Below are 10,809 nucleotides of genomic sequence, written 5' to 3' on the forward strand. Positions count from 1 at the left end.
AGAGAGAGAGAGAGAGAGAGAGAGAGAGAGAGAGTTTCTATAGAGTACCTTTGCAATTTGAAGTGTGGAAATTGTAAAAATAACGTGTGGATACGCTGTTTGTGTGTGTATGCGTGTGTGTGTATGCGTGTGTGTATGCATGTATGTATGTGTGTATGTATATATGTATGTTGTCCAATTTCAACTTCCACGAGGTTAAACACCTATTAACGAATATTTCTCACCCCAAAATGTCAAAGAATAAACCGTATTCATCACACTTGTTAAATACAAAGACTCTATTGATTGACTACCACTTCGCAAGGCTTCGTAAAAATTGAAGTTTAGTTACACATTCCTCTGCGTAATATTTTACATCCTTCCTCTTTTCGTGAAACTCAGGCAGTGAAATCATACACGTTTCCTTCACTTCAAACAATTTGTCGATAACTGTCTACATCATCATCTCTTTTTTAAAAGAAATGTGAAAAGTTTGTAATAGTCGTTCACTGTAAATACACACACACATACACACACACGCATATATATACATATATATACTGGAGGAGGATGGGAGGGGGAGAAAAGAATGATGAGGACATTGTCGACGACGACAACAACGTTGATGGTGATGATGACGACGACGACGACATAATTTGAAGTCAATATTTCACGCTCAATTATATCAGGACTGTCAAAACAATAAAATGAAATGAAGACTACAGTAGCCTTAATATATACAATTACCTGACATTCCTATCCGTTTATAATATTGGCAATTATAACGGCAGTGTAATTATCATCAATAAATACAATTGGGTAGTAAAGAATAGGATATTTTTTCTCCTCTTTTGATTTTGGTATATTTTGAGTTATTTTCTATAATTTTAGTTTTTCATATATTTCTGACGGTAAATGTATTATTTTGCAATTCTCTGTAACTAAGAGAACAATTTCCTGTTCGATAATTTAATTGCAGAGTCGATGTCATGATTGAGACGTAAAAGCATAAAGAGAAGATATCAATTCTACACAGTCTTGTGAAAATAGAAATAAATTAGGCGGTTGCTTGAGTGAAATTTGAAAGATGGATGAAAAATGCTTGAATAATAATCGTTTCAAAATGTTTGGATTGTATTTAAGTTAGAATAATAATGAATAATGAGCTCTTCATTTAGTGAGATAGAAATAGAAGTCCGGTCTCATTTCTAATTACAAATAGATTAGTTACGCTAAGTTTTTACTGATTAAAGAGGAAAATATGCAAGAGAGTACAGATCTATCTGAAAGTACCCAGGGCTAGCAATGATAAATAAAAAACATTTAAGACAAGAAAGTCTGATATTATAATTTATCTCATTTTACAAAGGTAAAATTCATTCTTTGTAAATTTCCAAGCATCTATGTTAAAGAGGCTTCGTTTCTTTCGCACGTACGCAAAAAAACAAAATCAAATATCTTAAATAAGTTTTATAATCCAAGTTTACTTAATTCTGACAAATTTCGAAAGGAGATATACATAATTTTATCTAAAAGGGTTTAGTAAGTGATTATTTTAAAAACAATATTAAGGAAAAACCTAATAGGCCTAAAATATATTTATCATATTTTATATGTTAAAATATCAAATTAAATATCCATTTTGTTTTCTTTGAATCAATCTCGTATTTTGTAGCTTTTATCAAATCTTTACTCTGACATTTTTTCGTTGTGTTACATAACGATAAACCTCACAATACTGTCACAAATTGTACTCAAATTTCTCTGCTTCAAACAGGATCCTGTCTTTGCAATTAAATTTCTAATGGATGAATGCATGGTTTACAATTCAATTCCAACTCCGGATCCTTAGCACACAAACCCAGTGCGAGAAGCATTAACTACAGTAGTTTTGATCATGACGGTTTTGTTGTAAAGTTTTGCATCCCCCATGGGCAAAGACACTTTTGAGCCCACGCTTTAACGAGCAGGTATTAAGAGCCAAAGAAAATTACACTTACTTTTCAGTTAACACCCAAACGTGGTTGACTCCGCTCTTCACCCTCCCCACTTTTGCTACACATGTGAATCATGATGGCCAAATGTGAACTTTCATTGTTAGAAGATATATATTACGTTACTCAGGCCTTTGAAATTGATTTTTTTACTCACGTCAAAGTCAGGTACATATTAATTGCTTTAACTAGGTAGGCTTTTAACCATTGAAACACGTCAAACAATCAATTTTTTTTTTTTTTTTTTGTATAATAAGGTTTCAAACGTCAACATCAGAAATCTCCCATGTTTGTATCGAACGAAATATTTATTGACTTACAGTATAAAACACAACAGGCAGCTACATTATAATCACCGAAAATTATAATCTTACGGTCTCATGCGACATAAATGAAAGCAATTATATTAATTGAGGATTAATCGTTCTTGAATCACAGGTACGTGAACTTGCTCATCACAAATCAATGCTGCAAAACAAATTTTATTATCCTTTTATTCTTTTCTTCTATAAATGTTTCTATCATTCGTTGGCAACCTCAGTACTTATACTGGTATTCATTTCATCGATCTCTATTTATCAAATCATTGTTTATCAAATCATTATAAGTTACGTAACTGTCAAGAAGTAAATTTAGTTTAAAAACGTAAACATTGCAAGGTATTTCGAAGGCACGGCTGTGAGTATTAAGTTTGCTTTCTAACCATATGGTTTCGGTTTCAGTCCCACAGCATGGCACTTTGAGCAAATGTCCTCTACAATAGACCTGGGCCCACCAAAGCTTTGCGAGTGGATTTGGTAGATGCCAACTGAAAATAACCCGTCATGTATATGTGTGTGTGTGTGTGTGTGTGTGCATATATATATATGGTGTGTGTGTGTGACTGTGTGCATATTTGAATATCCTTGTCTTAATCTCACATGATTATTTTAGACAAATGTCATTCATTTTCAGTACCCTGCATAAATGTGTATGCACATGAGAAAATATTACCTTGCTTGTAAACAGTTATGGGTTGGCGATAAGAAGGGCATCCAGCCATATAAAATCTGCTTTGATAAGCACTGTGCGACCCATACAAGGATGGAAAAGTGGACGCCAGAAAGGTGATGATGATTTACAGAGAGACACATACACGTACGTGTGAGCATATATGTGAATTAAAGTATATCTATTCTAATATTTATGCCTTGATTTCTTTCCATAAGTCACTACGTTTGCATATTAACCAGCTACATTTTGTGTATCCAAGTGAAACGGGTGGTCATATTTTGTTCAGATATCTTATTGCTCAGGTAACTCATATTCGGGCAACTTATGAGTCAGATAACTGATGGTTCGGGTAACTGATTTGACAGAAAATAAAGAGGCCTTTCTGAGTTTAATTATATTTCATAAATTTATGTTTATAGAGCTTTATATTATTCAATCGAGAAAATGCTATACTTCCGTGCAATCTTTACTGCCTTTGTACCATAATCCAGACATTGTAAAACCTCGCCTTTTTCAATTGATTGTTAACAGTTTCCGCTTTTTCTCAAAAGAGATAGTAACTGTAACAAACCTGATTAATTGTAAATAGGCACGTACTCCAAAAAATACATCGTAGAGTGAATGAATTTATCGATGATTTTGCCGTGCTTCACCACGTCATTCAATTCTATCAGTTGAATTTATTTTGACACTGTTTAAAATGGCCGACTGAGATCAAACAAACGAACTAATCAACACGTAGTATTTTTGATAACTGTAAACAAAAGAGGCGGTCAACGCACCAGTGTTACTAAGACACTGATATAACGTTTCTTTCTTTTTACTTGTTTGTCAGTAATCCGTGTTCACTTTTAGTCATTGTAAACAAAAGACGAACCAGTACTAGTTTCAAGTTATACATACACACCCAACTGCTAACGAAATATTCAAGAGACCTTGAGATTTTATTCGGGTAATTACAAGTAAAATCGAACGTCAGCAGTGTTAACTTCTTAGTTTTCTGAGAGGGGGTGTGAACGGATCGAAACGGTGTTGTCAGATCTTTAAAAAACGTGGGAACAGCGTCTAGTTTCATTAATGCAAAACATTCCTAAATTGCAAAAGTTCGACAAATAGAAACATTAAATATGCTGTTTCGTGACCTCTTTTTAGTATTAGTATCAATAAAATTTAGGAGAAAAAGTAATTAATCACTTTATTAATTTATCTGTCAATTTATTTATTTATTCGTTGATCAGGTAGACGAGGGAAACATTTTCAAAACGGAGTTGATTATCTATTCACATGACATCAGTGTTACACAGCGCATTAAGCCTTTAAGTGTAAATACTTTCAATATTTCCCTGAGATCATTTACTGTAAACTTAATAACAATATTTGGTGTTATTGCTTAGCTGAAGGAAAGCAATGATCGAGCAGATTAACAACGTTCTAAACATCGACATTTCGTATTTTTTGTATACTCTTTTACTCTTTTACTTGTTTCAGTCATTTGACTGCGGCCATGCTGGAGCACCGCCTTTAGTCGAGCAAATCGACCCCAGGGCTTATTCTTTGGAAGCCTAATACTTATTCTATCGGGCTCTTTTGCCGAACCGCTAAGTTACGGGGACGTAAACACACCAGCATCGGTTGTCAAATGATGCTGGAGGGGACAAACACAGACACACGAACACACACACACACACAAACACATATATATATATATATATATAAACATATACATATATACGATGGGCTTCCTTCAGTTTCCGTCTACCAAATCCACTCACAAGGCTTTGGTCGGCCTGAGGCTATATAGTAGAAGACACTTGCCCAAAGTGCCAGGCATTGGGAATGAACCCGGAACCATGTCGTTGGTAAGCAAGCTACTTACCACACAGCCACTCCTACGCCTGTATATCTATGTATATCTGCGTCTGTATATCTATGATTCTAACTTCTAATGTATCCTTATTTTCAAGACGGTAAAAAGTGATTCGAGAAAAGTTTTGCGGTTATTTATAGCAAGTCTGACGACCATACAAAAGCTCTCTTGAGAACCCAAGTGTAACAAAGATTTCCTTCAGAGTTGCAGAATCTTAATGTCTTAATATTAAGCTCAACAAGTAACAATAACGTGAATACATTTTCTAGTTTTTGCTATGACACTTTTGTCTCCTACAATTATGGTTACCACTGTCTTATCACAGTTTTCAACGTATTTCTTGTACAACTATGGAAAGTTGTCTCCTATTTATTGCTAATGTTATGATTTTGTCGCAAAGTTTATATATCAAAGATGCTGTGGCTGTGTAGTAAGAAGTTTGCTTCCAAACCACATGGTTCCGGGTTCAGTCCCACTGCGTGGCACCTGGGGCAAGTGTCTGCTACTATAGTCTCGGGCCGACCAAAGCCTTGTGACTAGATTTGGTAGACGGAAACTGAAAGAAGCCCGTCATGGGATTCGCTCTTCTTCTGGCAATTTATATGTACAGGGTACAGGGCTGCACCGATAACCAGCTAGCGGAAGATCTGCTTGGGGTTAAACTAGTAGTAACATAGACCAACCACTTTGCTGTAGCAATGAACTTTACTTGTTTTATATATATATATATATATATGTGTGTGTGTGTGTGTGTGTGTGTGTGTGTATACATATATATATATATACACACACATACATATATATATATATACACATACATACATATACATATATGTGTAGGGGTCTATGTGTGTATATATACATGCCCGTTTGCATATGTGAGTGTGTCTCTGTGTGTGTGTGTGTGTGTGTGTTTATCCCCACCACCACTTGATAACCAGTGTTGATGTGTTTCTCTCCCCGTAACCTAGCGGTTCATCAAAAATAAATTAAGTCTTAGAGTCGATTTGTTTGAATAAAACGCTTCAAGGTGAATGCCCGGCATGGCCGCAATCAAATGAGTGAAAGAAATATGATAAAAGTTAAAATATCTGTTTTAGTTACTGAACTACAGCTACGGTGGGACAATGCATTTTGAGTTTAATTTTTAGTCGATCACATCGACTAAAATACGTTGTCTGTAAATATTTAATTGACAAAAAGGAGAAAAAGCAGAACGCGAATTTTTTTCCCAAGAGAGTTCCGGACCCCAGAAATAAACTCATTTGCATACAGCCAATCAGAACTCACCTTGAAAATCCACATACAGCGTAGTACTACAGTACAGCCAGTTAGGTAGAAAAATGGTGTATACCACTCTGTGAGTACAGCATAGCAGGCCTCACATAAGCACCACAGCCCCCCCATCTTCATATATCAATTGAGTATCATCTTTATATGGAGCTAAAGTTAGTTACCTATTCTCAGACTGGAATTAGTGATATTGCATGGAGGGCGCAATACGATACAACGCCATATTAATTACGATGCTTCCAGATCAACGTCAGCATTTTAAATTAGGATTGTACGAAATCAGTCAAAAAATTAGGAAACTACACTCATTTACATTTTCCAGTAAATTACGCAAATTGGCAACGCTTATGGCATCATCGGTGAGCAGCTTCCCATTCACTTTATACACTAAATTTCACATTTGTCACCCTATTAACCCGTTTAGAACAGTTAGATTTTGCTACAATGCACATTTTCCACTGAACTCAACCAGAGTATTTTCATGACTATGTGGACACTAGTTTGATAGTTGAGCTCTGATTGGCTGTATGCAAATGAGTTCATAACTGATGTCCGGAACTTTCGTGGGAAAAAGAGATTTCGCAAGCAGGACGACCATAACGGAGAAATAACGTGAAAGGAGATTTATACTTCAAAGTATGTTCTTTGATGTACAACATTTATAGTCGCAAAATGGTATATGTGTGCATGAGAGAGAGAATGTGAAGATGTGTTTGTGTGTTTGTGTGTGTGTGTGTGTGTGTGTGTGTGTGTTTATGTGTGTGTTTATGTGTGTGTGTGCGTGTTTGTGTTTGTGTATGTGTAAGTATGTGTATGTGTGCGTATAAAACAAGCTCTCTCTACTTTCCGTCTATTCAATTTCACTCTGAAAGATTTAATCGAATGAGACTGGTATAAGACATTTGTTTGGGATTAAACGCATTAAACCAAACCCGGAGGTACATGGCTTCGAAGCTATATTCTTCAACAAACGACTATCTCTCTTTTTCTCTTCCTCTATTTCTCTCTCTCTCTCTCTCTCTCTTTCCTCTCTCTATGTCCGTGTATGTGTATCTATGCGCATGCATATATCTGCACTACGCAATATTTTCCTTTATAACTACTATTCACTTGCTACGAAAGTAGTCATCTTTTCTAAACAACAGTTTTGTTGGATTTTTAAGAACGTAGAAACCTTTATGGATGCCCTAAAGAGCTATGGATTTGAAAAATTGAATTTATTGACAATAACATTTAAAATGAAAATTGAAATATACTAATCAAAGCTGTTAGCAACCAACTGTGTACTCAGTAATGTGGATCTGCAAGAAAATGAAAAACGTTACAACGCCTGCCAACAGCCGAAGAATGAAAAGAAATTATTCGTTGAAACTCGCATGCTTTTGGACTCGCATGCATGTGTTTGTGTGTGTGTATACATGTGTGTGTGTGTGTGTACATGTCTGTTAGTATGTATATATTTCAATTTGTTTTTAGAAAGAGTTCTTGATGCGGTCATTAATAATTTACAGTAAAGCGGCGAGCTGGCAGAAACGTTAGCACGCCGGGCGAAAGCTTAGCGGTATTTCGTCTGTGTGACACCGGTTGAAATGCTTAGCGGTATAACGACTCCGTGAATTTGGACTATTACTTATTATTTGAGTGCGTCTGTACAGTAAGTGCAAGTTTCCATTGACTGTTTTTGTGTGTTCTTGTTATAACTATTGTGTGATAGTCTTCGTTCCAAAACTATCGTGTGTTTCCCCTTAATTGCTGGTAAGATGCCGAATAGTTTATCTTCGCCTGGCGAAGAGGCGTCAACCGAGAGAAAAAATATAGAAAATTTATTGTTTGGAGAAGTTTCGGATTCCTCTGAAGAGGAGTTTCCAAATCTATCAAATTGTACCGTTACAAGGAGGAACATAAATGTGAAAAGCATACAAACGGAAGAAAAACAAAAAAGAAGTTTTGCGTCGGCGGCTGGAGGTGGAACCCGCCAGCTGTCGACAAACAAAAGCGACATATTAAAATATAAAGACATGTTAAAAATGGAAAACGGTGTTGTCAAACAGAAAAAAAAAAACAAATTATTTTTAAAGTTTACTGCAAAAAAGAACGGAAGATCGCGCGAGTGAGCGAAGAAAGAATTGAACAATATCTAAAGCCCATTTGGCAGGACATTACCTATCTAGCAAGAGGCAAAAAATTTGGTACCATTGAGGTACATTTAAAAAACATTGAAACTGCACAAGTGCACTCTGTAAAATCCTTGGAAACCGAGGATACAATTTTAATACCGATTTACATGGGGATGAGGACATCCAATGTAAAAATAACAAAGGTCCCACCTCAAATTGACCCAATGTGGTTGATGGCGGCGGTCCTGGCAAAGAAGGTAGATGAGGTAAATATACTTCAAGCTATCGTCACCGAAAAACCATATTGGATAGGCCACACGGTCCACTTATTAATTCAAGGAGAACAGGCTGTAATTGAACAACTTCCAGAAAAAATAGAAGTTGGGGAGGAGTTGTTCCTCAATGTTTTTGTCGAGGGTCGAAAGCCCCGGTGTTTTTTGTGCGGCAAATTAGGCCACATTCGAAGGAACTGCATGGAAAATGAGGAAGACGAGGAAGAGGAGAAAGAAGAAAAAGAGGAAGAAGAAAAAGAAGAAAAAGTCGAGAAGAAAACAACAGACAAAAAAAAATACAATCAGCAGCTCAACCGAGAGTGGCGACTACTACAGAACAACGACCAAAAAAGACTGCAAGAAGAGAAAAAGGGGAGAAAGGCATAATAGCTGTATACAGTAAAGATACTGAACCAATGAGAGACTTTCAATTAATTAAGACTGCAAAAAAAATAGATAACCTTTCGGAGAAATACAACAACTCTGACGTGTATGAAGTCTCAAATAAGACGCGTAGAATTTTACAAAACAAACACCGTAAGTCAGTATCATCTATGAGACTGGACTTTAATCAGTCTATATTTAATGGACTACTAGCCCCGATAACGCGAGAAAAAGAAAAGGTGGAGACCCCACCTCCACCTGATAATTCAGTAATGAAACGGGATTTTAACAAACCTATTTCCCAAGACCTGCCACCTCCGACCCTGTATCATGAAAAGGTGGAGAGTCCCTCTCCACCGGACAAGCCCTGATTAACAGGTAAGACATGTCTGTTCACATTGGTTGTTTAAATGTTCGTGGCCTGTTGTCTAGCTGGAAGCAATGACGCTTCCTAAATGACATCAGGTCAAGAAAATTGGATGTGATTGTTGCAACGGAAACCCGAGTAAAGGGACCAAGATATCTGTCCCCCCTCCTGAACGGCTACGAGAAATACTTTTCTCCGAGTCGGGCGGGAGGTGGGGGTGGGGTGTTGGTCCTACTAAAAAGAAACCTGGTAACCGAGAAAAAGTTGTTTTTTTCTGATCCAGAAGGCAGGCTGGTCGTTCTTGACCTGACATTCAGTTGTGGCAAGATAATCAGGCTAGTTGCTATTTATGCACCCAATATTATGGGCCCGCAAAGTGAATATTTTCGTGACCTGGGCAAGTTCCTGGCCACGTCGCATTCGCTAGTATTGTTAGGAGACTTTAACACAATATGTGAGGCACACACGGATTGTGTTGGCTCGAACACGAACAGAAAATGTAACCCAGGCTTACGGGATCTGCTAAGTCACTTTCAGCTAGCAGACCCATATAGGTTGGAACACCCAAACACCCCACAGTGGACGTGGTCAAATAGTGACGGGTCTTCCAGAACATATCTAGATAGAATTTTAATTAGAGAAACAGATAAGTCTATAGCTAAGTGTCCACAGTTTTTTCTAGTCAGCTACAGTGACCACAAGACGGTTACCTGTAAACTGACAATAGATAAGTTACATAGTCAGGGATCTGGCTACTGGAAACTCAATACGTCCCTTTTGGCGATTGAGGAATACAGAAAGCGGATCAAGATGTTAATACAGAGGGCATTAACAGGAACCATCATTAATAACAAATGGTGGTACGCCCGAAAAAGAGCCATCAAATATGAGTCTATTAGGTTTAGCATAAGTTTAGCTAAGAAGGGACGTAGCATAGGAGATGGTATAGTTAAAGAACTAGAAGAAGCCTGGAGGACTGGCAATGCGGACCAAATGAAGGTGAAAAGACTGGAGTTAAACCAGCATCTTGAAGCCCAACACATGGGAAGTATTGCCAGAGCTAAGTTACGTGCGATGGGAAGTGAAGGAATCAAGGTCGCTGGATGGGCCCGAGTGGTGGAAGCTCGGCAAGGAAATAGTTCCACTATACGGTCTTTGACGAACCATAATGGCGTCTTGATAAACGAACCCGAGAAAAAGTGTGAGGCATTTCGGGAGTACTTCGCCCAGCTGTTCGGGGGTGACGGCGGTCCTGATGGTGGGAGAGCCCTCGAGGACTTTCTTGCCGGTCTGCCGTGTCTCTCGGGGTCGGATGCGGAGTCTTGCGAAGGGCCAATCACGCCTGGGGAGGTGAAGGAGGCTTTGGCCGACTGTAAAGCGGGTAGGTCGCCGGGACTTGATGGTCTTCCGTATGAGCTGTATAAATGTATGCCATACTTGTTCGGGCATCTACTGGCTGACGTTTACGCGAACTGGCAACAGAATGGGTTTATCCCCAGATCTGTGCGCCGGGGAGTAGTGACGTTGGTCACAAAGGACCCGG

Source organism: Octopus bimaculoides, chromosome 1 (assembly GCF_046866305.1).
Source record: "Octopus bimaculoides isolate indiv1 chromosome 1, ASM4686630v1, whole genome shotgun sequence".
NCBI classification, from domain to species: Eukaryota; Metazoa; Mollusca; class Cephalopoda; order Octopoda; family Octopodidae; genus Octopus; species Octopus bimaculoides.